The sequence below is a fragment of the Equus asinus genome, chromosome 20, assembly GCF_041296235.1.
Source record: "Equus asinus isolate D_3611 breed Donkey chromosome 20, EquAss-T2T_v2, whole genome shotgun sequence".
Taxonomy (NCBI): Eukaryota; Metazoa; Chordata; class Mammalia; order Perissodactyla; family Equidae; genus Equus; species Equus asinus.
Window position 1 is genome coordinate 70,980,401 of NC_091809.1, and position 14,814 is coordinate 70,995,214.

Genomic DNA, 14,814 nt, shown 5'->3' on the forward strand with positions numbered 1-14,814 from the left:
CAAAGTCATTTGAGGAAGTAAAAGATATTTCACTGCCACGGAGGAAGAAATTGTAATGGATGGAGAAAGAATCGTTTGTAAGAAGTGCAGACAAATGCAAAATGGCATTATTAATAAGTAATGCCATTAAAGAGACCGTTCTTTCTAATCACTCACACTTCTGAATCATCTTGGGGTTCCCTGACTTTCTGGTTCTCTCTGCCCTCCAGCAGTGGCGCCCCTTCTCTCAGTCACTGTCAGGGGTTTAAGTGCCATCGTCAGATAGAAGCTTATTATCTACCTGCTCCTCCAGCTTCTCTCTGAGTGACACACCACCCACGCCTCCCCACTCAGCTCTTCTCCTTCCGCGGCTCCCGGAGGGAAGCTGAGGAGCTGCAGAGGGAGCCCGAGGCTACCCTCGCCTGAACCCTGAGACTCTGAGGCTTCAAGACCCTTGTCACCCCCCGCGTCGGTGCCCTGGTCATTCCTCCGCCCCCCGCCGCGCGCTGCAGGTGTAGGAGTCGGCCCTGCGCTGCGCTTCCAGCTGCGTCTGCCCGAGCGCGGCACGTGCTCCCGGCGCTGGCGCGAGACAGCGAGCGCCAACGCCGCGGCCCCCGGAGCCGCTCTGCCTACCGCCACCGCTGCCTCCATCGCCGCCACTAGCGCTCCAGCTGCAGCCGAGGCCGCCACGCGAGCGCTGGAAGCCCGCGACCAGCGGCTGGCTGGGGGCGCCAGGCTCAGGGCGCACACCTGGTAAGCACAGCGCGTTTTTCTTTCTTTTAGCTCTAGAGTCACCACGGATGTAGGATACCGCCGGAGCCCCTCCCCCAGCACAGGGATGGAGAGCAGTCAGGCAAGGGGCGGGAGCTTGGGCGAAAAGGACCCAGGAGGGCAGGTGGTGGGCAGGTGGAGTACTGGTGGAGCCGGAGACGCTACGAGGTCCTGCAAGTTTAGAAAAGTCACCCTGCAAGGACGTGTGCTGTGTGAATCAGACATGAATTTCTAGTCAGGAGCCCAGGCGACCGCGGCGTCGCTCCAATGAGAGGTTTATGAAGATCATTTTGCTTTTATTTGCATAAGTGAGGGATTTAAGTGGGCTTGTTTCCATAGAAAACGAACTAAAAAAAATCAGAGGAGAAAAAATAGAGATCTGAGCCAAAGGAGGCGTTTGGACACCTCTCTTTCTTTCTCTTTCTCTTTCTTGCATACCGATACATGTGCACAAAGGGGTGCATATAGCAAAGGAGGGGGGCTTCTCTATCTTTGAGGCCATTAGATGTCTGAGAGGCTAATAAGAGAATTTGCTGGTCCTGGTACCCTGAAAGGAGGCAGCAAAAGAGGGACCTGATTGGGTGTAAATGCCAGTGTTCCATTTCTAAAATGACACTTCCATGACTACACTACCGAGAGGGAGAGGTTTTCTAGAACAGGGGGCCATTTTTAAGGGAGTTCACTTGCAACTCTGGCTATAAGCTCAAGTTCATATACTCTCCGTGGGGCTAGGAAGATGTCCTTACTCTATGTTCCTTTATTGAACTTTGGCAAAGGATAAGGTCAGAGAGAGGGATATGGGGAGAGAGAGGGAAGAGAAGGGAGATGAATATGACTGAATGGGCTGTGTGGGGTGCTGGAAGGAGCAGGAGACTGGAAGTCAAATTTGGCATCACTGTGTTCATTCAGTCCCACCCTGGGTAGTCCCTGGGCTGGTCTCTAGGGAAATGTGTGACCTTGAACAAGTCCCTCAACCTTTATGTACTCAATTTCACCATCTGTAAAATATAGAGGTTTTTCTGTGTTTTGAGACACTAAGTTCCCATGCAGTAGTGTCTGTATATTATTGTATGGGTTCAAGGATCTGCACACAAGGAAGGAAGAACACACAGAAAATCCAGATAAAGCAAGCTTCAGGGTACTCTTCCTCAAAGTATCAAGGGCATTTGTAAGCTCCTGGCTGTGCTCTTGGTGTAATGCATGCTGAAAGGTCTATGGGAATGGGTGAGCAGGACAATCAGACACCTAGCCTACAGCCAAGAGAACCTGGAATTCTGAGTGCTGTTTGGAGAGGTTCAGATCCAGAGAGCTTAAAGTCACATGCTTTTTTATGGTAGCAATTAAAGAAGGAGGTTTGGTGGCAAGCTATGAAGTTCTTTGAATTTGAGGATTTGGGAAATAATCTGGATTGACTCTAACACAAGGAAAATGAGTGGCATCCCACTTTAAATATTGGGCACTCAGGATGGCAGGAAGGTTTTAGAGTGAAGATCTCAGAAGACTGTAATCTGAGCAGAAGGATTAGGAGGGAGAAGGGAATAGATATTCCTCCTGAAATGAGGGTTCCTAGACTCATAGGAGGCAACTGGCATCTACCCAGTGTCCTTGACATGTCTGCCACTTGTCCAAAGACGGCACAGGTACCCCTTCCCCCTCAATGTAAATTCATTCTTAGAATTTAGAAATCTGCATCCTAGGTGCTGAGATAAGAAGGTTCACATGGGAAAACTCAAGTCCTAGGGGTGCCCCTCATTTCCCCCCATGTGTGAGCATCTGTTTGCGGAACTGGTTTACCCATCCAGATTCGAACTGAAGTCTGTGTTCCTAAAGGAACTCACTGTGCCACTTGGTGGCACCAAAAAGTTGCTCTGAGAACTCTCTTCTCTATAAATACAAACTACCATCCCTCCCTCCTCCGCTCTCCCCTTCCCCCCTTCTCCCCTTTCTCAGTAGCAGGGAGATTGCTGCACAGCCGCCCTCAGCTCTGCTGTTCTGCGTGCACTGAGTGAAGGAGATGAGCTTAAGATCATCTTGGGGGGGGAGCCCAGGACTGGAGAGGCTGGCTCTGCCCCGCTGTTCTGCACGGCCCAACTTTATGGGGGTCTAGCTAGACCGCGTCTCACTGCCCGCTGTGCGGCCAACAGGGGGGTAAGCTTGCTAAGTATCTGCGTGCCCAAGTGTCCCCAGGCCCGGGAAGGATGTAGGAGCTTTCAGCTTGCTTGCTGGGTAGTTAACAGTTTGGTTTGGGGGAGGGGGAGGCGATGGAGCTGGGGTGGCCAGAACCTCGAGGTTGAAGTCTGCTCCATTTGCGGACCGCCTTAGTTAAACCTGTTGGGAGAAAAGGCAAGAGCAATGGGGTAAAGGAGGATTGAGAAAAGGATTCTGCATGCCTTCGGATCCGAGGTCCCGCTCTCTAAGGCCAGGTGCGCGTGTTTAGAATGCAGACTGTGCTCCTCCAAACCACCCGAGGGCTCGGAATTGGGAGAAGCAAAGGTGGAAAGGGAAAGGAAGGAGAATTGCTTCCCAATAGATTGGTTAGCCGCCGCGACGGTGGCGCTTGCTGCGAGAGGAGCGGGGACAGCGGGTGGTGCTGAAAGCGCCGCTCTCTCGCTCAGGCTAGCGTGCTTCTTTACGAACCCCAGTCTGTGCCCTCCCGCTCTTTCCTCTCCCGTGGATGTATCTTTTTCTTCGGACACAAAGCCTGCTCCTTACCCCGGAAAGGCAGCATGAGCGGCTTGCGGAGGAGGGAGCCCAGGCTACAGCGACTTTGGGAAAGAGCTCGAGGCAGGCCCACCAGCTAGCAGGTAAACAGATCCTAATCTGCACTTGGGACTTCGCAGAGGGAAGTGAAGAGTCTACCTGGAGGGCTCTTGGAACTGGTGCTGGGATTTCTGACTGCCCCCATTTCCCTCGGAAGCAGGTGCTATGGGAAAAGGAAATCGAGGAGTGGTTAACAAGCACTTGTACTTGTTTAGGCACAATCTGGGTGCTGCCTCAGCTGAACTGTAAGCTTAAGTAGCCAGGCAGACAGACTCTCCAGTACTTTACTTCCCACAAAGAAATTGACACAAGCCAGTGGGAAGGCAGCATCTCCCTTCCACCTTCTTCTTCATTCCCTGCATGATGTTTTATTGTTCTGAGTCCCTTGAGATTGAGCTGTAGCTACTCTGTCTCCTTAATGCTAGCTGCTGGCCATTCGAGGCAGCCAAAGGAGCATTGCCTTGTCCTATGTGCAGCCCCTTCCTCCAGTGGGACTAAGCTGATGTTTTCTGTGGTGTCCTTAGTTATATGACATTCTAGGCATTCTTTTGAGTTTTGGAGTGTTCAGGTATGCTACCTTTTGTTAGGTGTGCTTTGTGCTCCTCATTTCCCTCATCGAGCACAGGACGTTTTCTCCTTTAATTTCTCTCTTATATCCATGCAATTACACATTTAAGAATCAGTGACTATTTCTGTATTTTATGGATGCCTATTTCTATTTAAAAGGGCTTTTGGTTTGGGACTTGAAAATACTGCTTCCTGAACTCATCAGGTTAATGCACAACCCACAAAGTCTCCAGCCTTCTTCAGCGGAAACCTTTTCAGCACTCTGGACAGGTCCTCCAAGATGTCTTAGGAGAAGAATGTGGATACTTTCTACCTAACTGCTTTTCTTAAAAGAAAAGCTTTCCCTAGTCATTTACACTCTGCTTGACAAAATACATAATGTAGGTATTTTCATTGCACCCCGTAGATCTCTGCTATCACATGGCAACATTTGGGCTGTGGGCTATGGTCAAAGAGAAACCAAACTCTCTAATGTTCATTTATTAAAGGGCATATTGAGGTTCTTTGGGGGAAGGGGGATGTATTTGAATAATCCAAGTACTTAGCCAGTTCTTCACTTTACTTTCATAGGTAGATACAGGACTTTACTGTCACTTCGCAGTGTACATTGCGGACATGACAATAAACACCAAGGTGAAAACTGAAAAACTGACTTATAGGTACTAGGTCCAAGCAGCACAAAATATACAAACTTTGGGAATACTTGAGTAACTACATGCAATTTTCAATTTTTATTCTGATTATTGACATTGTTCTGTTTTCTAGTACAATAATTTGTTTCATTAAACATGCTTACTTTTGTGACTAAAGGATTTTATTAATTCTAATTTTCTTCAACACGCATTGAGAAGTTTATAGGAGTCCTATTATATTGTATTTTATGGAATTGTCAGAGCATTTTAGATAGGAAAACTAAATTATATGCTGATAAACTGTAGGCAACATTACAGGTAGAAAATATGAGATAAGTTAATCATGAAAAATATTGTACTTATTTGTACACCGTTTTCTCCCAGGCTTTCTATCCTCATGGGATGAAGAGAGAGACACATTCAACTATTCCTCCTTATACTTTTTTCTGTATTATTTTAGTAGACAGAGTGTAAACTAACTTCACAAAATAGTGAAGATTACCTTTTGATGTATGTTGGTATATGCTGAAGCTAATCAGTTTGTTTGGAGTTTGGATATACTGAATGTGTATTACTACAAAGCATGAAAATTCTACAAATCTAGAAATGTGTGTTATTTGTAGTATTCAAAGAAATATTAATTCTAGTGCAGAGGCATCCTTTAGTCATCATTTTTGTTAATGAATGGAGCTTAGGAGAACATAAGAAGATAGGAGCATCAAAAGAAATATTTTTTGGTTTATGATATACTTGTATAACTCAAGAAAAGAAAATTTGGATTTTGAATTTTCAACTATTTGTAAATGAGATAATATCTTCTTGATATTCCTTTATCTCACCTGGTTAAAAAATGTTATGCTATAGGCTTGCTTTTATTTCCTTTAAGTTCATGGAGAGGAGAAAAAAAAATCTAGATTTTACCAGTTCTAATCTTGTTTGAATTATATGTACCTTTGATCAGAAGGGGAACCAAGCAAGTCTTGGTGCATGCTCACCCCTGCTCTAATAAGTACCATTTATTGAGCACATCAGGCACCATGCCAAGCCCTGGATAGTTATTTAATCCTTATAGCAGTCATACAGGGCAATATTTGTTCTTACTTTTCTGTTGTTAAAACTGAGTTGCGTTTTTTTCTTCCACTGTCCTGTAACAAGGAAATGGAAATATACATATATATATATATATATATATATATATATATACGCATCTGATTTCTTTGGAACTCAAACTTATCCTTTTTCCATTACATTAGATAACTTTAATCTATGGTGTTAAACATCATAGAATTGTTTCATTGTGGTTTCCATTGAGTTGTGGTATGGTTGAAAGTGCAGACACTTCACAAGATTGCCTGATTTTGAATCCCAGTTTTGAGGCTTACTAGCTGTAGCTGTGTGATCTTGGGCAAATTACTCAACATTGCTCTGCCTCTGTTTCCTCATTTTTAAGATGGGGAACGGTTTGTAACACTATTAGCTTCACTGGGTGATTATGACAAATTAATTGCACAAATATAAGTAAAGAGCCAGACCCACAGTGAACACCACAGAAATGGTAGTTATAACTATTAATCCCATTCAGGCCTTTGAATATCAAATGTTTCCTAGGTTTCCCATGTTATTGAACTAAATCTTCTCAAGAGCCCTATGGTTGATACATAACTGCTGTCTCAAATATCTTCTCTTGTTTTAGTCAAACTATTCAGGAAATTTAAAGACTTAGATGCAAAACAATTGTACTTTATACAGATGTCATTCTGTTGGTATTGTAAATATGTCAGACCTAAAAATAATTCCCTAATGATTAGTGTTTACAGTAACTCTGGTTATAGGCCACTGACTTTAAACTTTTGAGCACAAATGTTCTCAGGAAAATTAAAAGCTCATAATCATAATAGCATTTGTGAGCACTGTAGTAATAATGCAGCCTATTTACATTCATATTATTTTGCAGAGGAATAATTGAAAAATATTTTTAAAAAGTCAGTTTGCCTTCATACACAGTAATATAGTAGAACCCTTTAAAAACCAGGAAGAAAGATAAATAATATAATATTATATTACTTTTTAAAAAATAAAAATGAGGTTTTTAAAATTCAGTGTTTAAATTACTACATAAAGTTATCATTCTTTATCTTGTGGAAGTTGATAATGAACTTTGTATTTCATACTAAAAATAGCCTTGGGAATGGTGAAGTATATCATAGAATACTCTTCTCACATTCAATTTTTGTAATTTGTGGATACCCAGAACTATGCTTATTTAATGTAAGACAATATCATTCTTGACTCTCATGGTTTAATCTGTATTTCCCAAAATGAAGTTGCAAGCTTCAAGACAATATAATGCAGCCAGAAACAAGTTACAAAGTAAAGAAGGAATAAGGCAAGCCTATTTCAAATTACTCCCTGTAGAATTATTCGGCAGTTTCAGGAAAGGGCTTTGTGGGACTGACATATCCAGATGATTAGCTCCAAGTTGTGTTCTTTTTTGATGATTATGTAGACCTTGCCAGGATGAGTTTCATGTAAATCAGCTGTTTTCAATTGAGGATGACTTTGACCTGCAAGGGACATTTGACAGTGTCTGGGGACACTTGTATTTATCAAAACTAGAGAGGGTGTGTTCTATTGGCATCTGGAGACCAGAGATGCTACTAAACATTCTACAGTGCACAGGGCAGTAGCCCCCCCACAACAAAGAATTGTCTAGTCCAAAATGACAACGGTGCTAAGGTTGAGAAACCCTGACCTAAGTGATTCCAGGAAACAGAGTTACCTGTATTTATTTGTTTGTTTGTATGGCTTCTGAATGTAGCTGACGGGCATTACGTAAGAATTTAATGGAAAGCAGAGTCTCCAGAATGTTTTGCAATCAATGCATAAGGTTTAACCAACCAGCCCATTTCATCCGAGGGGGGACATTATCATCTGATTATGTTAAATGTGGGCTATGGAACTAGAGAGAGTTGGATTCATGTCCTGACTCTGCCATTTATTATAGGAATGAGACTTCTGGCAAGATTCTTCACCTCTAACCCTTAATTTCTAGAGATATTTAATATAGGTAGTAATCATACATACCTCATAGGGTCATTGTGAAACTTACGTTAAATAATGCTTATATATTATTTAACACAAAGTAGTGCTCAATAAATATTAGCTATTAATAAGTTGCTAGAGATAGAGTTAGAAATACAAAGCCACATTTTCAAGCATCTGATGATAGGTAATATAATATGCATAATAATGCTTTACCGTCTTTAGAGGTATGCCATAAATAACACGAAAGCAGCTGAAGGCTGCAAAATGGGTAGAGACCTAGAATCCCTACTTGATAATTAAATTGAGACTAGTTAACAGTGGATTACATCATTTTTATTGCTTTGCTGTGGAAGGCTGTTTCAGGTCTTCATGGACTACTAAACCAGTTGTTTAAATGATTTACCATGATTTAGTGAGCTTTATTCTACTGCCAGCACCTTTTAATTAGTGCATAAAATTACAGATTTCACTTTTGTACAGTATTATTTTACAGCTTTTTGTTTGTTTAAGGGGCTTTCAATTAAAATATGGCATTTTTTTGGTCCTAGACTAAGCAGAGGGGGTGCTGGATTTGCTTGTTTACAAGGTCACAGATGTGTGCTGGAGATAGCTACAACAATGGCACTTTCCTCAGACTATAAAGCTTTCAGTATCATTAGACCTCAGAATGCGTCTTATCTATGGAATGCACTTGTTTTCAGGAAAATATATCAAAGGCATCCATGGCATATGCAATATTGACACCCCTGCCTATTTGTGATGAAGCTATTGCTCAGGCAGAAGGAATCATTTTAGTGTTAATGTCCTGAGCTGTGTGATTTGCTTGTGTGAGGATTAAGTTATATAAGATGCATCTGTGCCAAAAGATGGTCAGTATTTGAGAAGATTGTTGAAAATTAAAGATAAAGTGAGCTGTGAATCTGATTACAATATAAGTTGTCATTTGTGGCAAATTCTACGCACCAATATTTCTCTTTTATGTTCTTTAGGATACTATATGAGACTGTATGATTATCTGAGAGAAAATACTTTTATGCATGTTAAGTATGTCTATTATTCTCTATAATGGAGTAGTGATTAATTTTATTATGCTATAAACCTAGAAATATAATACTGAATAAAGAAGCCTAGTGCTTCTGAAAATAGGACCCTGAACCAATATATAATATAAGTTGCACTATTTATGTAAACTCTCATTTACCACTTTTGATTGAATTAAATGTCTCTATATTGTTAGGTTGTAGATCTATAACATTTTGAAAGCTTTTTAAATCATTGTATTAGTTAATTCCTCCCTACCTATATAGCAGGAACCCCATTTTTTTTTTGCTACCAACCTATAACCCATACCACTTCAGAGTTATAAACTAAAGCAAATGATTTATTCTCTTAGAGACTCTGTTTTCTGACGTATGAAATGAGGATAATCAGACTTTCTTAACAGTAATTTAGTTTTAGGTTGAAGTGAGATTAATAATCGAAAAAGGCTCTGTACCCTGAAAATAAAGTAATATTGTATTACTATTCCCCCTCCTTTTGTTTCCCACCAGACCCTTGCTTAACGAATGAATCAACCTCGTGGTGAGATAGCTAAAGAGAAATGGCCTCACCCATGAACATGTAGTGAAGCAAGAGAGAGCAGGTCCTCTTGGCAAGAAGATTGTATGGTACCCAGAATAGATGAGGTTAAGAAGAAAGGACCGAGAGTGAAGTTAATACCACCTTTTAAAATCTAATTGATAGACTGTAAAATGTGAAAACATTTATGTCAGCAATATCACACGTTTGTCCTGTAGAAATACTTTCAAAAGTAAGTAAAGTGCAGCATTGTTTATGATAGTAGGAAAATCTGTAAACAATCTAAATATCTAACAGTAGGGGATAATTAATAAAATTTTGGTGCACTCATATAATTGAAGACTATGCAATTGTTGAAAAGAGATGGATGTTCTAAGTGTGAATCTTGGCTCTGCTATTCATTTCCTTTGAAGTCTTAACCATTCTATCTCTCCGAGCCTCAGATCCTCCATCTGCAAAATATGCAAAATCTGTTTTTATGACAATTAAATGATGTTTCATGTGAAACACTAAGCATAGTGCCTAGCACATGGTAAGCTCTCTGTGTATTTTAATTATTGTTATCGTAGTCCCCATCATCAAAATGAACTAATATGGAAAGATATTTATAAGATATTATATCGAGAAGAATAAAAATATATTATGATACAGATAGATTTCATACTAGCATTCCATTTAAATAAAAAGATCTATTTATAAAAGATATGTGCTTAGAAAATTATAGAAGAGCAGACGCCAAGTTGTAGAATGTGATTAAACCTGGGTTTTAAGATGATGCTTTGCTGGGTTCTGGTCCCAGCCCTGCTAAAAATCATTTAATCTCCATGGGTCCCAGTTAATCTGAATCATCAACAGGGCTCTCTAGATATATGATGCTATTTTCCTTTATGTTGTAAAGCCCTGGGGAAGACTAAAAGTTTCTCCCTGCCACATTGTCAGTCCCTGCTTCTCTTTTTGAGGTGTTCTGTTGCTTGGACCCATTGAACAGAAGGAGTTTCATCATACAGTTTTCAATTTTCTGGGGTGGTGCAGGGGGTATTTTCTTGGACCAGAAAGCCAAGTGGAGGCAATTCACTTTATTTGTTCATTCAGCAGGGTTTATTGAACATCTATTTTGTACAAGGATTATACCAGATGCTGGGTATGGCACAGATTTAACCTTTAAGGGATTTGAAGTTAGAAGACAAAACGTGTATAAATAGCTACTATACTAGCTCAGTAATAAATATCATTGGGAAGAGTATGGATAAAAACACCACATAAGTTCAGAGAATAGACCAAACACTTCAAGGTGAGGCATATGGGAAGATTTTATGAAGGGACTATTTAAAAGCATTGCCTCATGCAATCCTCATTAAGATTCTTTGAGGTAGGTGCTATTCTCATTCCAGTTAGGCTCAGAGAAGCTAAGTGACCAAGGGCACACAGCCAAGAAATGGCAGTGCCAGGATTCAAACCCAGTTCTACTTGACTCCAAGCCCGTGCCGTTAAAAACTCTGCCATGAAGGCCACTGAAATAAGAGTCTATTAGAGATCAGAAGCAGCATGAACACAGCCACTGGGGCAAAGAGGTGTCTATCTGGAGGCGACGCAAATTTACCTGGACTAGCAGACTCCCGAGGAAGGGCCGATTGAGGGGAAACAGGCCAAAAGGGAAGCTGTGGCAGAAATATAGAAGGCAGATCCCTCAGTCCTATACGTTAAAAAAATCGCAAATAAATATATTTTGATAGTAAATGTAGAAATTTAGAAAACACAGATAATGGCAAAGAAGAAATACAAAATTACGCACATTCCCACCACCCAGACTACATCCTATTATTGTCAGAGTGTATGTTTCCAGGCTTTGTGCATGCATACATACACACTGCTAATATTTCTTGTGAAAATAAAACTGTATCTGTTTTTTATTTTTGCTTATTATAACATGAGTACTTCACATTTCATTTCCCCCTATACACACATGCGCACACACATGTGCACACTTAACAAAAGAAAGTTGCTGTTCCAAAAAATTTTCAGTTTCTTTTGCTGGTTTCTCCTTATCTCTGGGAATTTAAACATTGGAATTCCCTGGGGCTCAGCATCAGCACTGTTTTCTGTTTCCATTTCCTGGGTGATTTCACTCAGTTTCACAGTTTACAAAAAAGAACATCCGTATGCTGATGCCTTCCACATTTATTATCTCCCATGCATACCTCTCTCCAGAAATTCAGCCTCTTACATCCAACTGCTTATTCAGTATCTCATCTTGAATTTCTATTAAGTGTCTAAAAATTGATATTTCAAAACTGAATTTCTGTTTTCTCCACCCAAATCTGCTCCTTCACAGTTTTCTCCACGTCAGTCAGTGTGACATTACATTTTATTTACTCAGGCTGAAAACCTTTGTGTCCTCATTGATTCCTCTCTTTTCTTCACATCCCAAGTCAGATCTGACAGCAAACTCTTCACTGTCTCTTCAAGATACATTCAGAATCCAACAGTTCTCACCACCTATACTACCATCTCCTTGATCCAAGCCACTGTCATTTCTCCAATGCGAATTATTACAATAGTTTCCTACTTGCTCTCTCGGTTCTGCCTTTGTGCCTTTGTTCTTGTTAAAATGTTGGTCAACGTATGTCCCTCCTGTATTGAAAACTCTTCCATAAAATCATTCTCACACAATGTTAAAGCCAAAGTCTTTTAAGGTCCAAAATGACGCTACATTATCATAATAGCTCTTAAGCCTCACTTCTTCCTCTCTCCCTATTTTTACTTCAGTGTAGTCACACTGGCTTCCTTGCTGTTCCTTAACACGCTAAGCATAAATCTGCCTCAGAGATTTTGCATTTGACTTTACCCTTACCTGGAATGTTCTTTCCCTAGATATTTGCACAATTGATTCCTTTACTTATTTTGGAATTTTCTTAAATTTCACTTTTACAATTTATACTTCTTTAGCTACATAATTAAAAATTTCCCAGATCTCTGAGGCTTTCTATCTTCCTTCTCTGCCTTATTTTTCTCTCTAACCCTTATTACTGTGTAACATACAATATTTTACTTCCTTATCTCATTAATTGTCTGACAAACCCACTTAGATTATAGGCTCTATGAGGATGTGAATGTATGTCTCCTTTGTAACTTACTCTTCAAGTCCTAGAAGAGTGGTTACTACGGAATAGTTATTCAATAAACGTTTAGTGGACAGATCACTAATAAGTATCAGAAAATTGATGTCTGATGCTCATGGAGCTGGTGTATATCCTACTGGTCTATTTGGAATTTATACTATACTAAGTTCTCATATTTGGGGAGCAGTGGGATAACTTCTTATTTAACCTTATAGTTTTCAGGTATCTTAGCTTCATAGCTAATATCAATAAAATATAGTCATTGTATGTATCCAAGGCAGATTATGAAGAAGTTATTGCTTTATAATCTGGTGGGCTATAATCTAGTGGGGAATCCAAGGGTATTATAAATACACTTATACTAGGTAATCATACACATTTCTACCTTCTAGGTACTGAATTATATCTTTTTCTGGAATATTCTTCACCCTCTAGTTTGCAAGGAAACTCCTGTAAGATTCTATATCTCTGGGAAGTTCAAACTGTGTTTGGGTGGCCCTTCTCATTTTCCCTGGACTTTAGAAATACCTCTTTTGCAGGAATGGGTGGTGAGGCAGTAAAGAATAAAGAAAAGGGTATGTTATGGAGTTGCTAAGTGTAGACATGCATTCTAACTCCATCACTTCCTAAGCGATTAGCTAGTTTTTAACTTATCAAAACACATTACATAATTTGTAAAATAGAGAGTAAAAATTATACCTACATCTCAGGATTGTTGTAAGGATTATTGACAAACACATGCCTTCCCCACAGAGACATACCCACACACAGACACAAAATGCAAATAGAATATATCTTCTGGGGGAATGGAATGTATTTATTCTCTGCAACATGAAAGCCTTGTGTATGTCTGTCAATATAAAGTGCCTAGGACATTCTCTTTTGGCTTCTCTGACATCACATGTCCTTACTTTCTCTCCTTACTTTCCACTTGCCTCCGTTTCCTTAGCTGGCTTTTCCACAACCTGACCTCTCTGTTGGGCTTACTTCTCAGCTCCACCTTTTCTTTATTTATACTTACTGTCTAGGTGATTGTATTCATTCCAAAGATTTTATATATTGGTGACCCTCAATTTACATCTCTAACCCACAATGCTCCTCTAGGTCCAGCCTTACATATCCACCTTCCTCTTTGACTTCTGTATCTGGATGCTTCAAAAGCATCTCAAATTTAACACATTCAAAAGCAAATCATTGTTTTCCTCTGCTCCTCATCTGTTATTGTACCAGTCTATCCAATCTATTTTAATGGTACCAAAATACACTAGTTTTTTAGACTTGAAAACTGGGAGTAGACCCAGATTCCTGTCTACGTTACTACCGACATCCAGTCCATCAGCAAGTCCAGTTGATTCTACTTGCAAAATATGTCTGATTGTGTCTGCTTCTCTTAATATCTGCTGTCACCAATCATAGCCAAGCCACTATCATTCCTTACCTAGATTATTATAAGTGTCTTCCAGTCGGATTTCTCTAGTCCATTAATCAGCACAATGGGCAGCTAGAACAATCTTTTCTAAGATTGGATTGTGCCAATCATTTGTGTTCCTCTCCTCAATGACTTTCTGTTGCACTTAGCATCCAAATTTCTTTCAAGAACCTACAAGATCTTATGTGGTCTGGCCCTTTATTATTCTTTTCAACTTCATTTCGTACTACTATTCCTCCCATTTTTTATACTCTAGTCACACTTTTCACATGACGGGTTTCTTTTCATTCTTCATTTTATTGTTCTTTGCATTCATCAAATTCCAGTTAAAGTCACCTTTTAGAATACTGATCAACAAACCCCATCAATTTAGGAAGCATGTATACCCTTTTCACTCTTGAATATTTAATTCACAGGAGAGAGTCATAGCATAGGCCACCACAAATATTTGTTAAATGAGTTAATGAATAAATGCCTGGTGAATGATGGGTGCTCAATGAAAGGTAATGATAGTAACTATCCATATACATCATTGCATTTCTTTGTTACATCAGTCTTTCCACTCAATAGTTAATAGATATTTGTTGAATGAGTTAAATAATAAATTTAACCTGTAATAGGAATAAAATCTTTCAGTACTATATATATACTATGTCTCAGTGTATAGGGCTTGCTGAAAATAACTCAACTAATAAAATGCATGAGGTTGATATTTTAGTTTTACCAGTTTGGTGAGTAACTTCTAGTCTCTCATATCACTTTGGTGTTCTTATATAATAAAAATGAGTCCAGTTTTGTTACTGAGTTTGCTCACTAACATTCTAGCTTTAATGAGAAATTGTGATTCCTTTTACTTCAGATTTTTCTTTTTGTCTGCAGTAGAATTCACATGATCATGAGAATAAGCATGGGTCCCCAGGTCTTTGGTCTAAGC

At 39.8% G+C, this 14,814-nt stretch overlaps 1 protein-coding gene across 4 annotated transcripts in view; it reads left to right on the forward strand.

Moving 5' to 3' along the window:
• The first annotated feature begins 352 nt into the window (after positions 1 to 352).
• The window catches only part of GRM5 (glutamate metabotropic receptor 5), a 468,644-nt gene continuing 454,182 nt past the window's right edge, over positions 353 to 14,814 (forward strand). For 2 of the 4 annotated variants that reach the window (XM_044752744.2, XM_070490466.1), the window contains exon 1: positions 353 to 732. The gene's annotated coding sequence lies outside the window, so the exon portion shown is untranslated. Of the gene's footprint in view, positions 733 to 2,691; positions 2,899 to 2,931; positions 3,555 to 14,814 lie in introns of those variants that run through there. The other 2 variants (XM_044752743.2, XM_044752745.2) reach the window with 2 other exon arrangements.